The sequence below is a fragment of the Sapajus apella genome, unplaced genomic scaffold (genome assembly GCF_009761245.1).
Source record: "Sapajus apella isolate SASKATOON/1434 unplaced genomic scaffold, GSC_monkey_1.0 scaffold3, whole genome shotgun sequence".
Lineage (NCBI taxonomy): Eukaryota > Metazoa > Chordata > Mammalia > Primates > Cebidae > Sapajus > Sapajus apella.
In genome coordinates this window covers 4,506,952-4,530,115 of record NW_022436943.1, presented here as the reverse complement: position 1 = coordinate 4,530,115, position 23,164 = coordinate 4,506,952, and the positions used below count along the sequence as shown (strand labels likewise).

The window sequence follows — 23,164 nt, the reverse complement described above, 5'->3', positions numbered from 1 at the left end:
AAAGGGCGGAAACTTCCAATCTCGATTGAATAAAAGGAAAGCCTTTCTAAGGGGTGGTCAGAGATGGAACAGGCTACTTCAGCAGGAGTGAGGGGAGCCCATACCTGGAGCTAAGCAGGTGTGTGTTTGGATGGTTGGTTGTTGACAATCTTTAGAGGAGATTCAAGTCATCAACTGGCTGGGGAGAGTCGTTGACCTTTATAGCTTCCTTCTAACCTTAGAAGATTCTGTACAACATTTTAAAGGTGAGTGCTAAGCAACTTAAACTATATTTTATTTCCTTTCTGATAACTTGGATTGACTGAGACTAGATATCTTTTGTTGCCCATAGTTGAAGGAGTCTGGCGTTCTAGGATCAACTTCCTGTTAAACTGATGGCAAAATCTTTATTTGCCAAAGTTAGGGAACTGTGTGTAACCATTGAAATCTGACGTTACCTCAGATTTCAAGGGGCCCTGACAGGTACTTTAACCGGGCAGAATGATTGACAGTCTGGTTTGTGTGTGCCTGGGAGAAAATAGCAACCTCAAGACACGATGAGTGGCCTCTAGGGAGAGGGAAGAGAGGCAGAGGGCCCACAGGCCAGCACAAAGAGTATAAAGGGAAAGTGGCCACTGTCCCAACCTGCCAGGGATTTGGGAGAGACTCTTAATTTCCCAAGCATTCACTTATCCATACTTTGCTGCCTGGACCAGGCAACCTTTCTTAGGATGGATGGGGACCCTCATGCTGGACCTCGATCACCCATGACTCATGTGTCAAGGGCAGAGCTTTCCTTCTGAGGTTTAAGTGACCAGTGTGACAAGCACCACTGAAACACCTGATGCACAGAATTCTAGGGCCATGGTCCCCAACCTTTTTGTCACCAGGGACTGGTTTCGTGGGAGACAACTTTTCCACGGGTGTTGGGGGGATGGTTTGGGGATGAAACTGTTCCACTTTGGATCATCAGGCATCAGACTCCTTTCACAAAGAGCTTGCAGACTAGATTCCTCGCCTGTGCAGTTCACAGTAGGGTTTGCATTCCGAGGAGAATCTAATGCTGCCACTGATCTGACAGGAGGTGGAGCACAGGTGGTAATGAGGCAGGACCACTGCTCACCTGCTGCTGTGGGGCTGGGTTCGTAACAGGCCGTGGACCAGTACTGGTCTGCAGTCCAGGGGTTGGGGACCCCTGCTCTAGGCGATGAACCATTTCTCTCCTTCTTGATTCTTCCTGTACCAGCACTCACTTCCATGCTTCCTTCTTTATTCTGGGTAAAGCAAGAGAATGCTGGACGGATAGCCAGAAACTTGGGTTCTTATAGGCTGGCCTTTCTCTGCCAGTAACCAGCTGTGACCTCTGGCAAATCACTTAACCTCTTTTACCTCAGTTTTCCTTTTTGTAAAACCAGCTGGTCTCTGCAGTCAAACATTCAATAGGTCTGTAATGGCTGTGTTTTTCTTAAGGGAGTCACTTTTCCCCCCTACTTTCTCCCTACTAGCTTGCAATAAAGTTTTTAAAATTCCAGTCCAGACTTTAACACTGTGCTCTGTTCTCCTCTCTTCTCCTTCAGCAGCCAACTAAATTGGTTACAGTTGTCATTTAGAATGCAGTCATCTTTCATGACTAACCATTTCCTCTCTTGGAGATGCCACTTCATGTAGCTGCCATAGCTCGGATTTCTTCCTCACAGATAAGAGGATGGAGGTTGCTTTTGAAATGGGAAATAAATGTTGGAGTAGGAGGTAAATTTCCCACTGTAGGGGGAAAGTGTCCACCTGTTAGGGGCAGGAAACAACTGGGGTGTGAAGGCCAGCTGTCCATGTTCTATGGATGAACATTCCCAGATTTTTTTCTGTATTTTTGGCTCTGAATATTATACACTGAACATTGAGTCTTGTCCTGGAATCTAATAGTTCTCTTAAACACTGGACAAGTGAACATACTCCAAAAAGATCATGAGGCCACAGGTATTATATTCTGAGGTCCCAAGAAGTTGATGAATCTTTTCTGGCAAAGGCGAATATTTCACCAGCATGAGTCACCCAGAAAATTTTAATTTGAAAATCTCCCCAACGCCTATGATTTTGATGGCAAGAATTACTAGAGGCAGGTGGAACGTGCTGCCCAACTGTGATCATGACACTTTCACCAACTTATGGCTCCTTAGCCCTGGGACTGGCTGAAGACTCCAGTGTTGGGCTGGAAGGGGAGCCCTTCCAGGCTGTTGGATCTCTTTTCCGTAAGTGCTGTCCTCACACTGCCCGTATTCGAATGGTCTTGGGGATTGGGATTATTTTTTTAAAATGCACATTCTGGCTGGGCACAGTGGCTTATGTCTGTAATCTCAGCACTTTGGGAGGCTGAGGTGGGCAGATGACGTGAGGTGAGGAGTTGAGAGCAACCTGGCCAAATGGTGAAACCTCATCTCTACTAAAAATACACAGATTAGCTGGGCGTGGTGGCATGCACCTCTGATCCCAACTACTTTGGAGGTTGAGGCAGGAGAATCACTTGAACTTGGGAGGTGGAGGTTGCAGTGAGCTGAGATCATACCATTACACTCAGCCTGGGAGACAAGAGCGAAACTCCATCTCAAAAAAAAAAAAATGCACGTTCTTGGTTCCCACTTCAGACCCTGCATTTGAATGTAGCCTAACTCTGTTGAAGTTACAGGATCATTGCTTTTGGCTGAAAACCTAGAAAGCTTGTAATGGCTTTCTGTGGACCCCACCTCTCTGCTTAACCTTTTTGGGGTTTTTAGTTCTAAGGCCCTCTCCTCTCTAAAATGCAAAATTTGACACTGAGCTAAAGATTAAAACATAGCTAGCATTATCTAGAAATTATTCCTTTAAAAATAGTTTAGCCATGCAGTAGGGTAACTGTCAAACTGTATTTTATGCTCCTTAGAGTTGTGCATATATGTATATAACATAGAACAGCTTTGTTGAAGTGTAATTTACCTACCACAGAAATTCACCCATTTAAAGTGTAGTTTTTAGTGTATTCACACAGTTGTGCAACAGTGACCACAATCTAAGTTTAGAAGATTTTAATTAACCCCCCACATCAACAAAAACCTGTATCCATTGGCAGTCACTCTTCATTCCACCAGCTTTAAGTCCTAGGCAACCGCTAATCTGCCTCCTGTCCTTATAATAGATTTGCCTCTTCTGGACATTTTGTATAAGTGGAATCATGTAACATGTGGCCTTTTGTGATCAACTCCTTTCAGCTAGCATGTTTTCAAGGTTCATCCATGTTGTAGCACTAGTACTTCATTTCTCTTCATTGCCAAATAAATAAATATTTATTGTGCATTGTATATAGTCATACCCCTTTTTCCATTTGTTGGTTGGTGGATGTTAGGGTTGTTTCAGTTTACGTATTTGGTTATTAGGAGTAATGCTGCCATAAGCATTTGTGTACAAGTGTACAAGTTTTATGGGGATATATGTTCCTACATTTCCATTTCTCTTGAGTGTATGTACCTGGGAGTGCAATTTCTGGGTCGTAGGGTATCTGTATAACATTTCAAGAAACTGCCACACAGTTTTCAAGGTAGCTGTACTGTTTTACATTCCCAGCAGCAGTGCACAGAGTTCCAGTTTCTCTACATCCGATCCATAATTATTGTCTCTCCTTTTGATGACAGTCACTGTATTGGGTATGCAGTGGTATTTTATTGTGGTTCTAGTTTGAATTTTCTTACTGACCGATGATGTTGAGCAACGTGTCTTTTTGTGTTCTTCTTAGCCATTTGTATTTACTCTGTGAAGAATGTCTATTGAGATGTTTATTCTGTGCCTTGTCTTTTCATTCTCTTGATAGTGTCCTTTGAAGTACAGAAGTTTAACATGTTTCTGAAGTCAAATTTATCAATTTTTTTCTTTTGTTGCTTGTGTTTTTTGGTGTTATATATAAGAAACACTGCCTAACTGAAGCTTGCAAACATCTATTCCTATTTCTTCCAAGAGTTTTATGGTTTTAGTTCTTACATTTAGACCTAAAATCCACTTTGAATTAGTTTTTGCATATGTTGTGGGGTAGGGGTATTATTTATTTTCTTCTTTATGCATGTGGTATCCAGTAGTCCCAACACTTCTTCTTAAAAAGTCTTATTCTTTCCCCATTGAATTCTTGGAACACTTGTTGAAAATATATTGACCATAAATGTAAGAGTTTATTTCTGGACTCTCTATTCTTTTTATCTATATGCTTTATATGAAGTACTATATGTACATATTTATGTATATATGTGTGTATATGTATACATGTTTGCATGTGTGTGTACACACACACACACACACACACACAGAGTAAGCCACAGAGTGATTGGTTTGCTATTGGTTTTTATTCTTTTTTTCTCCCTCCCTGAAATGGAATGCCTTACAGAATGTTTTGGAGTGAAGCGCATTTTAGGTATCTCTGGTTTTTGACCTAACCCTGACAATGAGGTCTTGGCTAAGATACTTAATAGGTTCTGAGTGCCCCCCCTTGCCACCCTTAAGCAGCTGATTTTTCTTAAGTTGTTTTGCTTCATGGTATAAAAAGCCTAGTCATGTGATCTCATGGTATAAAAAGCCTATTCATGTGATCTTCGCAATGTTCCTTGGTTATTTTAATTTTTAATAGTAAAAGGTGGCTGACAGAGAAAAAAAAAAAAACCCAGGATTTTGCTGTGACATGGTGTGCTTCTGCCTTGTGGACCTAGTTAGAGAGACTGCCTTACCTTGAGAGCCTTTAACTACAGATGAAGAGCTGAAACTTCTTGTGAAAATGTCTTAATTTTTTTCTTGGGTCCGTGGGAATTTAGAAATATAGGCTTTTAATTGATCACAGCTGGTGCATGAATAGCACGGTAATAATAATTAGGAATAATATGGTTCACCTCCTAAGCTGTTAGTTCTAATCTGTTACATTTTTTTGATCAGAAGAATGGCAAAGTCTTCAAGTGAGACCATTTGGAGGCAATCCATCCTAGGTTTCAGTCAAGAAGTGTGCATGTCTGTCTTGTTCTGCTAATTTGTTACAATGATTCTATGGTTTGATTTTAATGTTTTCTATCGAAAAGCGTGTGTGCAAATCCAGCTCCCACACTAAATAGAATTCATCCAGACACACCCGCTACAGAGCCCTTGAGTGACAAGCGCCTGTAGTAAAGTTATAGGGAGCTTGCAGCCTCTCCTGCAGCCCTGTGCAGTGGGAGGAGCCATGGTAGGGAAGAGAGGGTTTTGCTCTAAGTCTCTTGTGAATGCTTGCTCAGTGTAATTCCCCACAGAGTAGTCTTGGAAATCATAAAGCTGATTTACAAAGTTATTTATTCCCTGCCCCTCCCCCACACACTATTTTTTGTAAAATCCTCAAATTTCAAAGTATTAGTACAGTTTATTAGTGATGTCTTTACTTTTGTTCGTTTCTTAGTGCCCCATATTACCGAAATTTTTCAAAATGTTTCAGAATGATGAATAGTAGAGAATAAGAATTAAAAAGGAATGTGTTCTGGAAGAGTGATTTGGTTGGAGGTTGTTTTCTGGGATAGTTTAACAGCAAAATAGATGTCTTAGGAGAACACATCTTAATATCAGGTTATTTAATGATACCTCTTTTCTCTTAGATTCTGGGGGGAAAATCCTACATTTACACTTAAGTGGCAAAAAAAATTTTTAATCCCAATTTAATTATTTTTTAGAAGTAGTATAAATATTTTTTTCTTTTGAGACAGAGTCTTAGCTCTGTTGCCCAGGCTAGAGTGTAGTGGTGTGATCTCTCTACCTCCCGGGTTCAAGAGATTCTCGTGCCTTAACCTCCCAAGTAGCTGGGATTACAGTTGTGCACCTCCACACCTGGCTCATTTTTTGTGTTTTGTAGAGACGGTTTCGTCTGGTCATGTGGGCCAGGCTGGTCTCGAACTCCTGACCTCAAGTGATCCACCTGCCTCAGCCTCCCAAAGTGTTGGGATTATAGGCCAGGCACAAGCCAGGGCTCGGCCTTAGAAGTAGTAGTATAAAATTGATGATATCAACAAGTTGATAGCTTTTCATAATTTTTGCTGCCCACTAATTTGGCTAATTTAGTAAATCGCCATTACCTGAAACTAAATGATTTCTCATAATATGTCGTCTTTGCCTTTCTCATGGGACTTCCTGGAACAAGATTACTTTTGTTGGGTAGAGCTGATACAGAATCCAGCCAATAAAACTTTGTAGTGACAGTTTTTTACTTTTAAAAGTATACATTGTAAAATGCTCTCTTGAATCTACAACTAGAATCCGTTTTACTAAAGCTAGGCTATTAGTTACATGGTATTTCCAAGAAACCACAGCATCATTGTCACTTTTGAGGGCCATCGGACTGAAGTAGAGAAAAGTAGTGACTTTATGGAAACATCAGATTAGTATTAGAAATTAATGTGAGATCCATACATTGAGCAGTTCCTAAAGATGATTTCTGCTGCTTCCCTCACTCTTATTGTTTCCCGAAGTATTGCTTGTCAAAGTGACCAGAGGAGCAGTAATAATTCACTAACAGGGAGTCTTACTGCCTTTTCCCTTCAGGAGCCTCTCCTCACATCCAAAGCTGTTTATATGTGTTGTTCAGCTTGTGGACAGAGTGTGTGCTTATGTTTTAAGTATTTGTTTCTGGAGAGCTAGCTAAAAAAAGCAAAACAGAAAAACCCAGTGGTATTTGGAGAGTTGAATCCACAAGAAGATGTTGTTTTCAGTGTGCCGAAAACATAAGGTCCAAACAGCCGGAACAGGCCTGGTGCCAGGCAATTTCACCGTGAGAGAAAGAGGAGGTCTGATGCGGTTCTCTAAGGATTAGCTGCAACTCAGCAGCTGCTGTCTGAGTTTGATTATGCACATCCTGAGATCTGCATTAACCCTTGGGCCCCTGGGGAACCTCAGGGCTGTCTTCTAAACAAAGGACTCTTCCCCTGGACACCCAGGGTCAAAAGCCAAAACAGTATGGAGGTTAAAAGAAGGCGGAACTCTGGGAGACTGGGTTTGAGAGAACAATCTGGGAAGGAAACGGATTGTAGAATTTTGGAACTGCAAGTGCCTCTTAAGACCCTTTCATTTTATTGATTCAGAAGCAGAGGCTCAGAGAAGTTAAGTGACTTGCCCAAGGAGAATCAGTCAAAACTGAACTCCAGTTGTCTTCATTCCCAGCTAAGCTGTTTCATATAGAAGCACATCCATCATGGCGGGATTTTCACATTTGTGTAAGTAATATGTTGTGTGTGTTTGAAAATTGCACTGAGAGGAAACAAAAAAAAATTTTATGGTTTATGTGTTAATCACTTTTTTTATAGACTGTCCAGGGATATTCAGATTTTTCTTTCAAATAGTATTTTATAAGTATGTAAATCTTAATAAGTGACAGGTAACTAGGTAGTTCCAGTACATACCATGTATGATTCTTACAGGCAGAACAGGCATCCTGGGACGGTGTTAGGAGGGAAAGCTTGGATCTAGGGAGACTGCTCTGAAAACAAGGAAGGATGTTTATGGAACGAACTCTTTTGTTCAACCATGGCGATGTCTGGATCGGGCAGCCTTGGAGGATTTATGGCCTCCAGTCTGGGGAAGGTAGGTGGGCTCACATTATCTGTGTTGGAAGAATGTGTGTGGGGTCTTTGAGCCTAATGCTGTCCAGGTAACAAAAGACTCTGTCAAAAAATATGTCTATTTAGAGTTCTTTGAGAGTAATATGTTGCTATTTATTTCACATCTGTGTTGAGTATTGAGCATTTTCCTTGCTTTGCAGTTGTAACAAAATCCTCAGCTTTCTTCCTGTTAAAGGTTGGGGAGCTAATTTCTTGTAAAAAAAAAATAGCACATTAAATCCAAGAGTATCACTAAAACATGTGTGCCTTCTCTTTTTGCTCAATTAAAAGATTGAGCTGTTAGCATTTTGTTTGCTATGAGGGTACTTATTGAACATTGTCAACCTAAAGCATTTTGAGTGACCAAGAGAAAAATCAGGATGGCCTAATTCACTAAAATTCCAAGTAGATTTGGATTGTGTTTTTATACTTTTTCGTCATGAGATTTTAAATTGCTTTATTCATTTTAAAGGTTGAATGTGAGCTGAATGTGCATCTTTTTCTGTAGTCTCACCATCCTTTTCTGCAAAACTCAAGTGGAAGTGATTTATTTAGGATGCCTTATTGAGATCTAGTGGAATGTCTCTGTTTGCATTTATTCTTTTTCTAGGATTTTGGTTACATCTATAGCTGTAAATAAAGGGGAAAGGAAGACTTGGAGTGCCTCCTAGGATAAGAGGTCCCAAGAAGGAAAAAAAGTCTTGCCTTAGAGCTGTGCCTTGGGAAATGCTTTTTATTTAGTAACCTAATCAGGACATGCCTGTGTCTATTTATTGATGAATGAGCTTTTGAAGTACCTATTGCCTGAAAGAGAATTTTTCAAGTGGTTACCTGATTTTTTTCCCCCTCTGGCTGGAGAAGAGTTAGAAAAGAAGGGCATACTCTGTATTTTTGTTGTTCTTCACTAAAGACATAGTCTTGGCTACTTTAGAAAAAGAAGGAAGGTATCAAATGGTGGTTAATCCTTTTCTCCATTTCGTCCCCAGTTGCTTGCAGTGTTTCTGCACCCCACCAAGAAGCACTTTCTCAAATCTGTCAGTGTACTGTGATGATATCAGAGGAGTCAACTATTTGTAAAAGCGATTTTCTCTGTAGACACTTATTCTAGTTTATAGGATGTATTATAAAACTATTGGGGAGAATCATTGGAGTACTAAGGTAAGGGAAATGGCCTAAGGGTCTATGATCCACATTTGAAATAGTTATTAACTTATATAATTGGATTTTTGGAGAACAGAGTAGAGCAGTTTCAGGATGTAAGGTATAAGATAAATCCGGTACATGAACTGCATCCAAATTCTCACCCTGACCAGAAGAAGTAGCATTCCTCAGGTGGTGGATTTAACTAGGAAAGGGAAATGTCTGTTTCTGATTAGCTTTATACAAATGAGTGTATTTCCCACCTGCTGCTTTTGCCTGGGGTTGGAATGTTTCCTTTTCACTGCTTGTTACTTGGGTTTGGATGGAAATGTATCCTTGATGTGTAAGTCATCAGGAAAAATTTCTCCCAGGAGTTATTAATTCAGTTAATTGCTCCATAGTAAATGGCTCACGCAACAGTGATAAACCTCTGAATTTGAAATCTTTCTTTAAAAAAATGCATACAATGGGTTGTTGAGCAGCTAAAATCCTACACTGTTCAGCATTGTCATTCCTGGTAATCGTTTTGTAGAGTATTTGGTGTTGTTTTGCTGCTTAAGCTAAACCACATTAATACGAAGTTTAAACTTTTGTACTGTGGAGGTAGTTCATGAATCCTTTAGATTTCCTGTAAGAGGAAAGATGAGTGTCTGGTGAATATATATGAATATCACATATTTGAATGTGTTATTTACTAGTTTTGGTTGAGAGTTAAGCTTGCCCCTGATGGATGGGCTCTCTGCCAGGGGTAAGTCTTCGAGTCCTAGGTGGTAGTGGAGAGGAACCTTTCATTCTCTGCATTCTGAGGGAGATTTACATCTGTAAGCCGGATAAAAATATGTGGAAAGGTGATTAGTTTAATTGGCCCACTATTATAATTATTCAGTAGGAGGTGGCTGTGGGACGGCTGTTATAGCCCCAAATGCCTGGTAGGAAGAGGCGGAGACTCATTGAAAACAGCAGCAAGGGTATAAAACGTTGGTTTAAATGTGCATTTAATAACAGATGACCCTGGTGCTTTAAAGACAGGGGAATGCTTAGGTATTTGGTACAAGAATCCATCCAAAAAACGACGGGGATTTTTGTTTCTAAGATAATTGTGGGAAATTCTGCTAATGATTTCTTTTCCCTTAAAATACCATATACAGGGGGATAGGATTTAGGTGGGTATAAACTTGCTCAATGTGTTGGTAACAAGATGATTTCTTCTCTGGTTGTTGCCACAGACACTCAGGGTGGCCACAATGGTAGTGTTGTTTAGGCTTCTTTCAAAAAAGAAGTCCAGCCCAGGGTAATGTTGTAAAGTGGAGTATTTTTCTTTCACATCAAAGGGCAGGGAATGTTTTACAGACAGTGAGCTAAGAAGTGGGGCGCAGGCGTTTCAGTCCTTGCGTTGGGAAACTATGTATGGAATGTCATAGTTCATATACCAGAGACCCTGAAGTGAATCCAGGTGCCTGCACGGTGCTAACTTTTCCTGGAACGACATGACTGTGGGCAGAAATTGCAGGCAGATGAACCCAAAATAAAACGGATGGCTTTATTGTTTTCATGAGATTTAACTCTCTAACGTGCACATATATCACTCTGGGGATGTCATTATCATGGCTGACCTTTTGTTTGGGGGAGCTGCTGCTTGCTCGCTGTCTGTGCAGCTCCGATCAACTCTGCTTTCATGACCGCTCACATCTGTTGAGCATGTGAGAGAGAGATTTTGAAAAATCTCAAGCACACTGACAACTGGCTACAAAGATTTAATTAAAACCAGTCAGAACTAATTTCAGTTATATATTCCAGTTTAGGTTATCAACTCTTCTGGTTTCAGGGGTAGAAGTTATGACTTCCTAAAAGTGGTTGTTGAAGGCAGCATGAGGAAATCTCCTCGGGCAGGGCAGTGGGGTTCTTTGTCTTAGCTCCCCCACTAAGACATAACTACGTGGGGTTAATGATTGCAGGGTGGCTGGAATAATGAGCAGTACCACAAAGCTTATTATGAACATGCTCAGGTCATATTTAGAAATCATTCCTCCTCCCTTTTTCTCCTTTCCAATACAAGTCAGAGCACTGCTGTGGTTCCACCTAATAAATACTGCAGGCTTCATTGGGCTGTTTAATGAGACCTAATGTAGTATCATTTGTGCACTTTAGTGGGTGGTTCCTATTTATATTTTTGTGTGGTTTACTGCTCAATCTTGGGAAGATGTGGGGTTCGAGAGTTTTTTTCAGTTATACTCTTTGGTGGAACCAGAGTTTGAGTGAGACAAGGCTTTGGCCATTACTTATCAGGTTACCTGGATTTCCGTAGGAGCTATGAGGATACTGGAATCATTGGGTCACAATATTATAAAATCATAGTCTGTACTTCAGCTCATTTCAGAGGAATGATTGGAAGCCCTGCTCTCCCTCTCTTCTGCATGCAGACCTCTGGCGTGATTTTGGCCTGTGCTCAGGTATTCTTGAAATGTTCAACGCTGTCCATTCCCCCTCTGTGGTGAGGCTTCTGGTGGGTGTGTGATGTCACTTAGGGCAGGAACTGACACTGGCTGCCCTGGAGAAGCTTCTGTGCCTGGCCTTGGGAAACTACCCTCCTTGGTGCTGCTGTAGTCTCCTTCCTGCTTCTCTTCTAATAGCTGCCTCCCTCCCGCCTGTGCTCACTTCCACCTGCAGGCCTTGTTTTCCAGTGGCACTGGAGTGCGATGCTGAGGTCCCTGGACAAGTTCCTCGTCAGAGCCCCTTTCCCACTGGAGTGAGGCTGTACGCCATCCTCCCTGGGCCTGCTTTGTTTGTGAGTTGCTAAGGGGCATGGAGAAGACTCTTGCCCTTGGTGCTTTATGTGGGGTTCAGTTCCTCCAGTGTTTGCCATCTCCTTTAGAGCTCGCTGGTGACAAAACCTTCCTCAGCTGGTCTACCCTCCAGGCAGGTGAGTCAAACTCAGACTGATGCTCAGAAAGGTTAAAGGACTTGTTCAAGATGATACCTAACTGGCAAACTGCATTCCCATGTCTTTACTGATCTCTGAGGATGTCTCTTAATTTGTTGGAGTTTTCTTTTCCTGGAAAATACACTGCTTGGGCCTCAGTTTCTCTACATATAAAATCAGAATAAGACCATGAATTCATGTAATTGAAGGGGGTGGTTTTGTGAAGAAAACTAAGACAATGAAAGCCTCCTGAAGAGGCTTTATTTAGAGTACTTTCCATGCATGGTCAGGGTGGGACTGCACAGGAACCTGGTGAGATAGGCATCATTCACCTGTTTCAAAGACGAACAAAGGCAGTCCCAGAGAGCCTGAACGGAGGCTTATCAAAGCTGAGCATTTGGCTTGAAGTTCAGGCATCAAGTGGTAGAGATAGTCATGGCTTTCGGATGTGCCTGACAGGCATGTTTTTGCCTTGTGGTTCTTTCCTGATATTTTGGTCCTGTGGGCCTCCCCAAAGTGGCTTTGTACCTATTTTTGTTATGGGTGTAAGGAAGTTAGAATTCTGTGAATATGTACTGATTTTTTAATTCTGATTTTAAACATAGGTCTCTTTAAAGCCAATACTTTGTTTTGTTGTAACGCAGGGGCAAAAATAGCTTTACATAGTAAAAAGGTAAAGAAGAATTTTACATGCTCAACATACCAAGCTGATCTCCTTAAATTAGTTGTGAAAACCACCCCATTGTTATAAGATTGTTTGTTTCTTGTTATGTAGCATATTTCCAGTAAATGGAGTGACCAAATATTTTATAGTTACAGAAATTTCTTCTCTCCTTCCTTGAAGTTTTAAAAAGTGGATCAAACATTTGCCTGTTTTGAAGGAGGCGGGGAGACAGAAGGTCTTTTCCACCTACAGAAAGGCCAACGCAGGTTGTACCCAGAGAACTATGGAAACCACGGTTGAGGAGGAAGGGAATGAGTGAAAATTAAAGAATCAGGGTAGTAAAAGTGAAAAGAGGCCTTTTTTTGGGACAATTTTTAAGGGTCTTCATAAATACTTGGTGTACCTCTCAAAGACCAAGTGCTGAAGGGTCAAGTCACAGAACTAAAACTTGGATTCTGTTGTAGAATCCTGTGTAGCTGTGGCCAGGGCTCTTGATTTACCCCAATGATGCATCTGTAGAACAAAGCCAGTGGGACTGCTTTCTGGTACAGGGGAGGCTTGGACCTGCAGGGGAATTAGGGGGGCGTGGCCACTGGGTTGGAGCAAACAGGCAGGTAGCCTCTAGGGAGTCGGTAGCTCTGTATGTACCTCAGTCTGTTCCTGATATCTGGGTGATTCTTGTTCCCAATACTTGGCTCCCTTTTGGGATGTCAGAGTCATATTCTTTATTCTCCATGTCTCCAGCTGATTTTTGGCATTGACCCATCCAGGATTTATTTCAGTAGCTGTCACGGTGCCTGACCTAGCCATAGTAGGTGCCTAGTAAACACTTCACTCCACAGGGGGAAGAGGGCAGGTACGTTCTGCTTGTTGACCTGGTGGGAAGAGAGACCTTACTTACGGACAGGTTTGGGAGCTTCATTATTTCCGCCTTGGGAGGGTTTGAATCCACCCTCTTTTGCTATGGGGGAAACACTGCAATGACATAAATCCACTCGAATCATTCTTTGTTCCATTACCACTGCCCTTATCACTGCTCTTGTAAGACAGACATCATAGGAGACTCCTGATCCTCTGGTGGGTGCTTGACACTGATCTAGCTTCTGCTTGCATGGTTCTCCCTCTCTCCATCAGAAACCTGATCATGTCACTTTCCTACTTACGTGCCCATCAGAGCCTTTCTGCTGTGGCACACAGAACCATGTGCGACCTGGTCCCACGTGCTCTGTAGCAGCAAGTCCCAGGGCCTCTGTATGCAGGCTGTTCAAGGGGGGCTCATAACCTACCAGTTTGAGTTATACTTGTTGGGTCTTAAAACCAAGCTGCTTTGAGTTGGGTCTTCAAATGAGCTGGGAATCAACATATTTGAGATGGAGCTGTAGGGTGTGTTTTTAAAAAAGGCACCGACTTTTTGGAATGGGAGTGCAACAATTAATGTTAAGTCACCAGAGAAAATTGAGGTTATTAAGGGATCTGTGCATATAGTTTTCAAAAAACAATTAAACAAAAAGCCTGTTTTACAACTGATTCTGTAGTTCATTTGATGTGTGATATATTAGTTTAGAATAGAAAAATGAAGCAGAAACTTCTACTACCAAAGCTTAAAACACGTTATAAAGTGATGATAATAAAAGAAGATGATATGGGCATAAACACATGCAAATAATCCAACAAATTAGCACTTTGCAAAACTTTTTTTAGTGTATGGAATAAACTTAATTATAAGCCATTGAGGAAGGAACAGATTATTTGATAAAGGGGGTTGTGAAATTAGATGTTTAAAAAAATCTATTTAGATCCTTGCTTGAGGTAACACACCAAAATATCATTCATATGGATTGGATTTAAATATATATATTTAAAGCTCTAAGCTAGAAAAAAAAATTGGAGACAATTTGATCTCTGAAAGAGGATTTTTTTAAAGCCTAAAAGCAAGAAACGGTGATTGCTCACCTTACGTACGTAACAGTATTCATTTTACTGAAGAATTACAAATAACTAATAATGATCACTAGAATAAAAAATACCCAAAGAAAATGAAAATCCAGGTATTCATTGTCCTCTCATAAAATTAAGAAAGATTTAGAAATGCAAATACTCAGTGCTAATAAGAATATGGTTAGACACTTCGTAAAAGGAAAATGTTAAAATAAATACAAAAGAAAATATTTTTTAAATGGTTTGGTTTTTACGTATACTGGGGAAACTTACTAAAGACTAGAGTTAATTATTTCAAAATTAAAATCATCTTTCTAATTTTAATTTCATAATGTTTGTTTTTAATCTTTGATTTTTAACAAACTTTTAGTCTTTAGGCTGTCCAAAATTATAAATTACACGTCTATAATTTACTGTTCTTAATCATACCGTTCTCCATATAAAAATGGCAGAAAGATAAACTGAGAAAATATGCCCTATGAAGGGGATTTATGATCCTTAATATCCCAGAAGAAGACCATAATGAGGCATCTTATGTAATAGAGAAATCACACAGGGTTTCAGTTTATGAAGTGCTCAAATTGTAAATTATAGTGTGTCTTTAACAAGCTACTTTACTTCTCTTGGTCTCAGTGTCTTCATCTGTGAAATGGGAGGGTTGGGTTAGATCAGTTTCCCAGCTGAGATGCCCTGACACAGCTGGGCCAAAATTCTGATGCTTCTCAGCCCTCAGGACAGCTGGGCAGAGCTGGGGTGGAGGCCCTAGGTCAATTACTTCCATCCAAGGGGAGCCATTTGTTTCCCCCAGGAAAATAGTACCACAAATCACTCTCCATGCACTCTTATATAATGAGTTGTCTTACTTGTAAATTCAAGAGCTGAAAGCTAGGTAGAAGAGGAGATAATTTTGGATATCACAGTGAACCACTCATCCTTCCCACTCAATATTCAGTACCTGTGTTAACAAATGAGTGGAAGAAAATACATCAGAATGTTATTAGTAATCATCTCTGGTGATTGACTTACAGGTAATTTTATTTCCTTATAATATTCTGCCTCATTCAAATTTACTGTTAAGAATTTAAGAAAAGTTATTTAAAACAAATCCCAACCTGTAGCCATCTTTATATTTCAAAACTTCATGAGTACAAGTTACGGCCGTAGCTGTCAGAGTTGAGAATCTAACACAATTAAACATCAAAAATGGGCCCATTTCCCATTATGGAAATATCCTGGGACATTTTCATCTCAAAGTTTCTTGCTCAGTGCTTCCTTTTTTCTTTTGATATGGAGCCTAGCTCTGTCACGCAGGCTGGAGTGCAGTGGCGATGCCATCTTAACTCACTGTAACCTCTGCCTCCCGGATTGAAGCGATTCTCTTGTCTCAGCCTCCCGAGTAGCTGGGACCACAGGTGCACACCACCACGCATGGCTAATTTGTATATTTTTAGTAGAGACAGGGTTTCACCATGTTAGCCAGGATGGTCTTGATCTCTTGACCTCGTGATTTGCCTCCTAAGTGCTGGGATTACAGGTGTGAGCCACTGCACCTGGCTTGCTCAGTGCTTACTTTCAAGGCTGATTTCAGGTGTGAGGAAGAACCTTTGAGCAGAAGGCCGGTTTGTAGAGTGAGTGAGTGAGTAGCCTTCTTATTGGGGGCAGCTGATCCCAAAATTCTTCTTCCTCTCCATCTCTGTCATTTGAGGAAGAACCTTTGAGCAGAAGACCTGTATGTAGAGTGAATGAGTGAGTAGCCTTCTTATTGGGGGCAGCTGATCCCAAAATTATTCTTCCTCTCCATGTCCATCCTTTGATGCCTTTTTCCCCCTTCCCTATGACCTCTGAATTGATTCCTTTCCTTCTTTGTTCTTTTCAATCTCCTGTGTGTATATGGTTAGAAGTCCCTGCTGCCCAGTAGTAGCTGAGCCACAGAGATTCCATTTTTAACTTGTCCCTCATATGCCAACCCATCTAGTTCTTTAGTCATTACCGCCTTCCCGCCCCCAGCTTTCATCTGCTTATTTACATCTTTCTAGGAATGAGATGCCTCAGACTTTCCAACCTATTAGTTTAAACCAGATTTAGTGGGGGAAAAAAGTAGGCTTTCTCTGTCCTTTGGTTTTTCTTTACTTTGACATAAACACTATATACATTAAAGGTGTTTAAATAGTGTTTTCTCTGACTTCCTAAAGGGGTTACTTTTCATTGACTCCTAACATTTTAATTCTCTGAAGTGTGATTGTTTTGTTTAAATCATGGGCTGGAGTGCATATGGGGAATTAGGAGAAAACTAATTGTCATTATAATCCTTCAGCAAAATTTTGGAATGATTAATAGCTATGTTAACACACCATAAAATAACTACTTATAAAAAACAGAATAGACCACCACATTGTTAGTATTGAAACTGTGCTAGGCTGGGGAAGGTGGCTCACGCCTGTAATACCAGCACTTGGGGAGGCGAAGGCCCGTGGATCACTTGAGGTCAGGAGGTCAAGACCAGCCTGGCAAACATGGTAAAACCCCATCTCTACCAAAAATATAAATATAGCTGGGTGTGGTAGCAGGAGCCTGTAATCCCATCTATTTGGGAGGCTGAGGCAGGAGAATTGCTGGAACCCAGGAGGAGGAGGTTGCAGTGAGCCAAGATTGCGCCATTGCACTCCAGCCTGGGTGACAGAGCGAGACTCCATCCAAAACAAAACAAAACAAAAAACTGTGCTCAGTGTAAGTTACTGTGTTTATATAACATTTTAGGATCTTACAGTGTTCCTTAACTTTCTGAGCATAGATAACAAATGAAGATAAGAGGAAGTACTGTTTTATATGGTTTATAAAGCACTGTGCTCTACATTGCAAATGATAGAACTACAAAGCAGTTGGTCATGGGCAGTACCTCAGGAAGCCTTACAGTCTCAGGAAGACTGACAGAATGGCCGAGCTAAGAGGGACCTTAGGGTCATCTGATCCAGTGTTTCCCAACTAGTTTCACATCATGGCACACACTGAAAACTTGCACAGCACACCCTGGGGAAGCAAATGACTGCTGTTGGCTGGAGGTGGAGGCTCTGAGGCCTCCAGCCTAGGCTGTGTCCAGCTCCCCAGAGGGCAGATAGGAATTAGAATCTTGGCACAGCTGTCCTAGGGCATTCCAGCTGGGAACGGTGATCTAACCCAATGCTGCCGTTTTACCTATGAGACACATTTCTCTATTTACATATGGAGACCCAGAGAGGTAAAGTAGTTTGTTCAAGGTCACACACACAGCAAATTAGTGACATTATGATAAACAGAATTTGAAATCCACTTCAGAAACTGAAGTTTAATATAACTTCTCTTTTACATTGCATGCCTCATTATGTTCTTATTAAGGATGATAAAACTTTTATAAGGCATGTTTTTCCAAAAGGTTTACCTCTGCCATATTGTATATGGAGAAATGTATGATTAATATTAGTAAATTACAGATATGTCTCTTTTGGACAACGTAAAGTATAAAAGACTCTTTTAAACCCCAAATTCAAGTTAAAAATTAAGGTTATGAAGCTAAAACTAGTCTAACACGTAAAAACAACAAAACCATTTAAAAACATTTTACTTACACAAAGAGTGTACTCAGTCTGTGAAACTTAGATGCTGGTAGTTGCCTCACTTTAAAAAATTCAGGAGAAAAAAGTAAGATGGGAAAGAAAATTAAAATTGTAAACGTTTTAATGAATCACTACTACCTCCATCCTTAGATTTCTTAGCCATCAACTATTTAAACCCTTCAAGAATATTAGGAAACCATGGTTACTTGGCATGGTTTTATAATTCTGTTCTGGTAGCCTCTAAATTCTCCTTCAACCCCATGATGATTCACCGATTTTAGTGTAATTGGGGCTTGGTCAGCCTTACACACATTTATGTGTGTGCCAACCAAGATATACATGGGTACATGGCATCTCATCTTCAGTTCTTTGCCAGAATTAGAAAATTTGTGTGCCAGTTCAGGACAGTTTGTGGCGCTAGGTTTGTAACATCAGAGTGATTTGTTCCACCATGACCTCAAGATGGCAGTTGTAGACTGGTGACACCTACCTTTAACAGCTGGGTGACCTTAGAGAAGTTCTGTAGTCTCTTTTTTTGCCTCCATTTTCTCATCTGTGAAGTGGGGGACAGACTACCTACCTGCTAGGATCGTTGTATGGATTAGATACATTAGTTAATGCAAAGTCTTAAGAACAACACCTGGTGCACACAGAAATAAATATGATCAATAACTACAGTGAATGTGGGCTGTTTTCATCCCCATTATTAGCAAGAGCTGCCATGAGTTGTCATTGAATAGGGAGCAGTTACGGGCCTCCAGGTATACACAAGACCTACCCTACTTTGCCAGCCTTTTATCAAAATAGTCGTCTCCTAACTGAGTTCTCGGGGCACCAAGGAGTAGGATTATTATTACCAGATGTCTCTGAGTCTCTGCATATTGAGTTTTCTTTTCTTTTTCTTTTTTTCTTTTTTTTTTTTTTGGTAGGGCTTTCTTTGGGGGAAAAAAAGGTCTATTTCCAGGGACATGGGTAAAATATTATTTTTTTTCCCTTAGTTAACCTTAAATTCCAGTCATTCTTTTGCAGAAATGTTGTGGAATGGAAAGGAGGAGTAAAGATCCCAACTTTGGACTTTAAGAATGCATGTAATGAGTACGCAGACAGCATGACACTTTTTCAGTTATCACTGCCACCCCATCCCCTCAAAACAACACAGTGTGAAGTCAGACAGGCTGAGTTCAGTCCCTAGTCCACACTTAATGGCTGAGTATGTCTGGGCTGTGCATTCACCTTCTCTGGCACGTCTTCCAGGTTGGAGTCATCTTCTAGAGGTGCTGTAAGAGACCAGCAAAGTGCCAGCAGCATAGGCCCTGTGCTCTGAATGTGCCCACATTTTTTTGAGTTCGTCTTTGCTAAAGAGATTTTTTTTTTTTAAAGTGCATACTTTGGGCAATGTCTTGTGGTGGCATATCTGAGGCTGTTTCATGCCAGTGGCTTTTTCATTTTCTTTTTTTTTTTTTTTCAGATGGGGTCTTGCTCTATTGCCCAGGCTGGAGTGCAGTGGTGCCGTCATAGCTCATTGCAACTTCAAACTCCTGGGCTGCAGCGATCCTCTACCTCAGCCTCCTGAGTAGCTGGGACTATAGGTGTGTACCACCATACCTGGCTAATTTCTTTAATTTTTATACAGATGAGGGCTCATCATGTTGCCCAGGCTGATCTCAAACTCCTGGACTCAAGCAGTCCTCCTACCTCAGCCTCCAAGTGTGCTGGGATTACAGGCGTGAGCTACTGTGCCTGGCTGGCCTTTTCACTTTGTATTAATGGTTCTCAGGCTCATCTCCCACTGCCCTTCTCACCCTTACAATTCAAAGCTTCACTGTTCTTGCCTTCTCACTGACAGGTTAGCCTTTTTTTTCTTCTATCACAAATAGGATTGCTAGGCAAAATATTGGACACCCAGTTAAGATGGAATTTCAGGTAAATGCTAAACAATTTTTTAGCCTAAGTGTGGCCCAACCACTATTTGGGACACACTTAATACTAAAAATTGTTTGTTTATCTGAAATTGAAATTTAACTAAGCATCCTGTATATTTAAGTCTGGCTACTCCACAAATATCTGTACCAGTTCTGCTGTTGTAAGTTTTTACCCACATAGTAGCGTGTTTTTTGCCAAGAGGAATAAAAGAGGCTGTTTTGAGAAACTTAAAGAGAAAATGCCAACAGGTTAATAGGAGATTCTGACAATTGAGAGTGATTCCTGTGATTTTAGGGATTGACATATATATCGACTTTGATTTGGGAGATCACTTGGTAAATGTGAGGTGTCTGTATTTTGGGCTGAATGTCAACTCTGGAAGTAGGTGAAAGTTAAGTTTCATATCCACGTGCCATTCCAACTCCATTCAAAACTTAGAAAACTCTTGTCTTCCATATCTAATTCACGTTCCTAATGATCAGGTATTAACTGAACAGAACAAAGAAGTCTGCCTTAGAGGATGTTGTGAATGAGTTTTGGGGATGGAGACTTGAGATACAGTATAAAAAGATGGTTGAGACCAGTTAAGTATGACATGAGGCAGTTTTATGAAACGTAGAAATGGCTTTTTCATGCAGCTCAAAGGCATGATGTAGAAAGGGAAAGACCAAAAAGGAACGATTTGTGTATGTCAGCCCACTAACATTTATGGAAATGTCCATGGGCAATACCGAAGCAATCAGATGACATGGACTCGCCCCTCAAGGAATTTAATTTATGGGTGAGAAATTTGAAAGAAAGTGGTTTATCCTAGCCTTTCCTTTTTTTTCCCTTTTGTTTCTTTCAAAAATTTTCCCCCAAGAGACAGAAAGTGGTCTGCCACAGCTATGGATAGGAATAATTGCGTGAAGGGAGGCAGTGACATGGGCGCCTCCACATAGAGGCTGCACTGTGATGATTCAGGAATATTTCTTGAATACCTTTTGTTTAATTTTAATTTAATTTAATTTTATTATTTTGAGACAGGGTCTCACTCTGTTGCCCAGGCTGGAATGCAGTAGCGTGATCTCTGCTCACTGTAGCCTCGACCTCTGGGGCCCGAGGGATCCTCCTACCTCAGTCTCCCAAGTAGCTGAGACTACAGGTGTGTACCACCATGCCTGGCTAATTTTTGTATTTTTTGTAGACACAGGATTTCACCATGTTGTCCAGGCTGATCTCGAATTCCTGGACTCAAGTAATCCTCCTGACTTGGCCTCCCAGAGTGCTGGGATTACAGACGTGAGCCACTGAGTTGAGTGCCATTTAGATGGGTTGTCGTCATATTTGAGTGCCTGGCATGGTGTTGGGTGCTGGGGATGTAGCAGCAATCAGCAAAGGCAGAGTCTTAGCTCTGTAGAGCTTGTGTGCTGTCATTGTGGGTACTTAGAGAGATGCAAAGATAAATCAGGTAGAGTAGGGAATTCTGGCCTCTAGGAGCTTCCTCAGTGTTGATTACCTATGCTTTTCCTTCTGTGGCAATTGAAGACTCAGTGTGATGTTGGCCAGAATAGTGGATAACTGGCAGGTAACTGTGCATTGTTAAGAAAGCTCATCAGACTTCAGGTTCCCATTGAGGAGTTTTATGTCAGAATCTTCAGCAGCCGGTCTAAACTGACAATGGCGGGCTTCCGTAAAATCAGTCAATCAGATTATCTATATTATAAAATGGTGAAGGCATGCTCCATCTCATATCAGATAGAGAACCTTCTAATATTGGTGCATTATCAGTACCTTTGTGTGTAGGGGGTCTGCTGTTACGAAAAATAGTACAGCTTGATTCATCCTAATGACATTTTGATCAATTTTAGGGGGCTAAAAAGATTGTACTGTGACATTAAGGTTTTTCTTCCTTACCCAAAGAATTTCTAAATGGTACGGAAAATGAAAGATGGCTAGTGGTTTTGGCAGTTCTAGTTTTCTTTTTTTTTTAGATAAGGAAAAAAAAAAAAACCCAGTTTGATTCTAAAACCCTTTGGAATTTGAACTCTTGCCTGTATTCTAAAAGTGTCCTGAATTGCTTGGGATCCCTAGCCTGAAGTTTACAGGATCTCACAGTGTCCAGGTATTTGAGAATAGTCATAAATTTCTCTGAAAATTCCGAAAACCATATACTTAAGGGACACAGGCATGCAATGGAGTGGTGTTCCACGGCAGCATTTTCTGTTGGGGGAAATAGCAAATCAGACAGTAATGAGATGTGAGGTCAGAACAACTGCATAGAAATCAGTGCCTTTAGGTGTTCGGAGAATTTAAAAGAAATTAACAACTTTCTTCTGTGTGATTTTGCTTTGGGCTATTTTGGTTATTTTTTACTGGTTTCAGATACTATTTTGTTTGTATTTTGAAGGCCCATAAATATGAAGGATAACTTAGATTTTAAAAGTTCTTTCTTCTATTCCTCAAGGGCCAATGCACTTAAAAATACTTGTCAGTTATGCCTTTAGAATCTTTTTATTGACAAGTGACTCCTGACTTCAGGCCTAATTAGTTCCTGAACGGTTAGTCTTGAGGCATGATCATAACACAAACTCTTACTTCCTACAGGCTGCATTATCTGTAAAGCTTATGTTATATATTGTGCTTCCATTCCTGAAAGTCAGTTTTATACTGTAAAAATAACAAAGTCAACATGAAAGTGTGTCAGAAATACGAATGTACCTCTTACATGCACATATTAACTATTTCAAACAAAGGTACTAAAGATTAAAAAAAAAAGGGTTTACTGTAAATGTTACTTTCAGGGAATTTTTTCAGCTGAGGTTGAGTTGACTGAAGCTTTTAAAGTCCAATCTTAAGTCTTTCTAAAGCATATAGAGGTATTTTTTCCCAGTGATTCAAGGACTTTCAAATTGTGTTTAAAAAAATGGAGTCATCTGCTTCCAATTCTATGCATATGAAAAATGTAGAAATGCTGGGAAGTTTGTTAATTGCTAAAAGTTGAAGGAGGGGCAGTTTCCATGGCAACTTCTTCAGTAACCCATGCTCTGATATTTCAGAAGGATATTCTTTGTTGAACTGTGAATGCAGGATTAAGAATTCAATCAAATCTTCGGAATGTGAAGAGCAGTTGCTAAAGAAAATCATTTGCCCTGTGCACAGTTAGACCAAACAGCTGGCTGGGCCTATGCTGTCCGCTATTGAGTCAGCCTTAGCAGTCCACTAAGGCGTTGCCTTCTGGACACAGTCCTTGGTGAGTCTGATAGTCATCTGGTTTTGGTCATTCCTGTGAAAATCTTAAGAAAGGCAGTAACAGGTTGAGCTGTCTTTGAGTTAGATTGGTGACTGAATATCATTAGGTTGCATTCCTTTAATCTGTGTGTTTGGAAATGATTTGTGAGTCTGAAGAAAGTAAAGA

The 23,164-nt window shown here is 40.6% G+C and overlaps 1 protein-coding gene across 1 annotated transcript in view; it reads left to right on the top strand.

The window, feature by feature from the left end:
- Positions 1-23,164, top strand: part of SDC2 (syndecan 2) — a 115,030-nt gene that overhangs the window by 20,614 nt on the left and 71,252 nt on the right. The gene's annotated exons all lie outside the window — the stretch shown is intronic.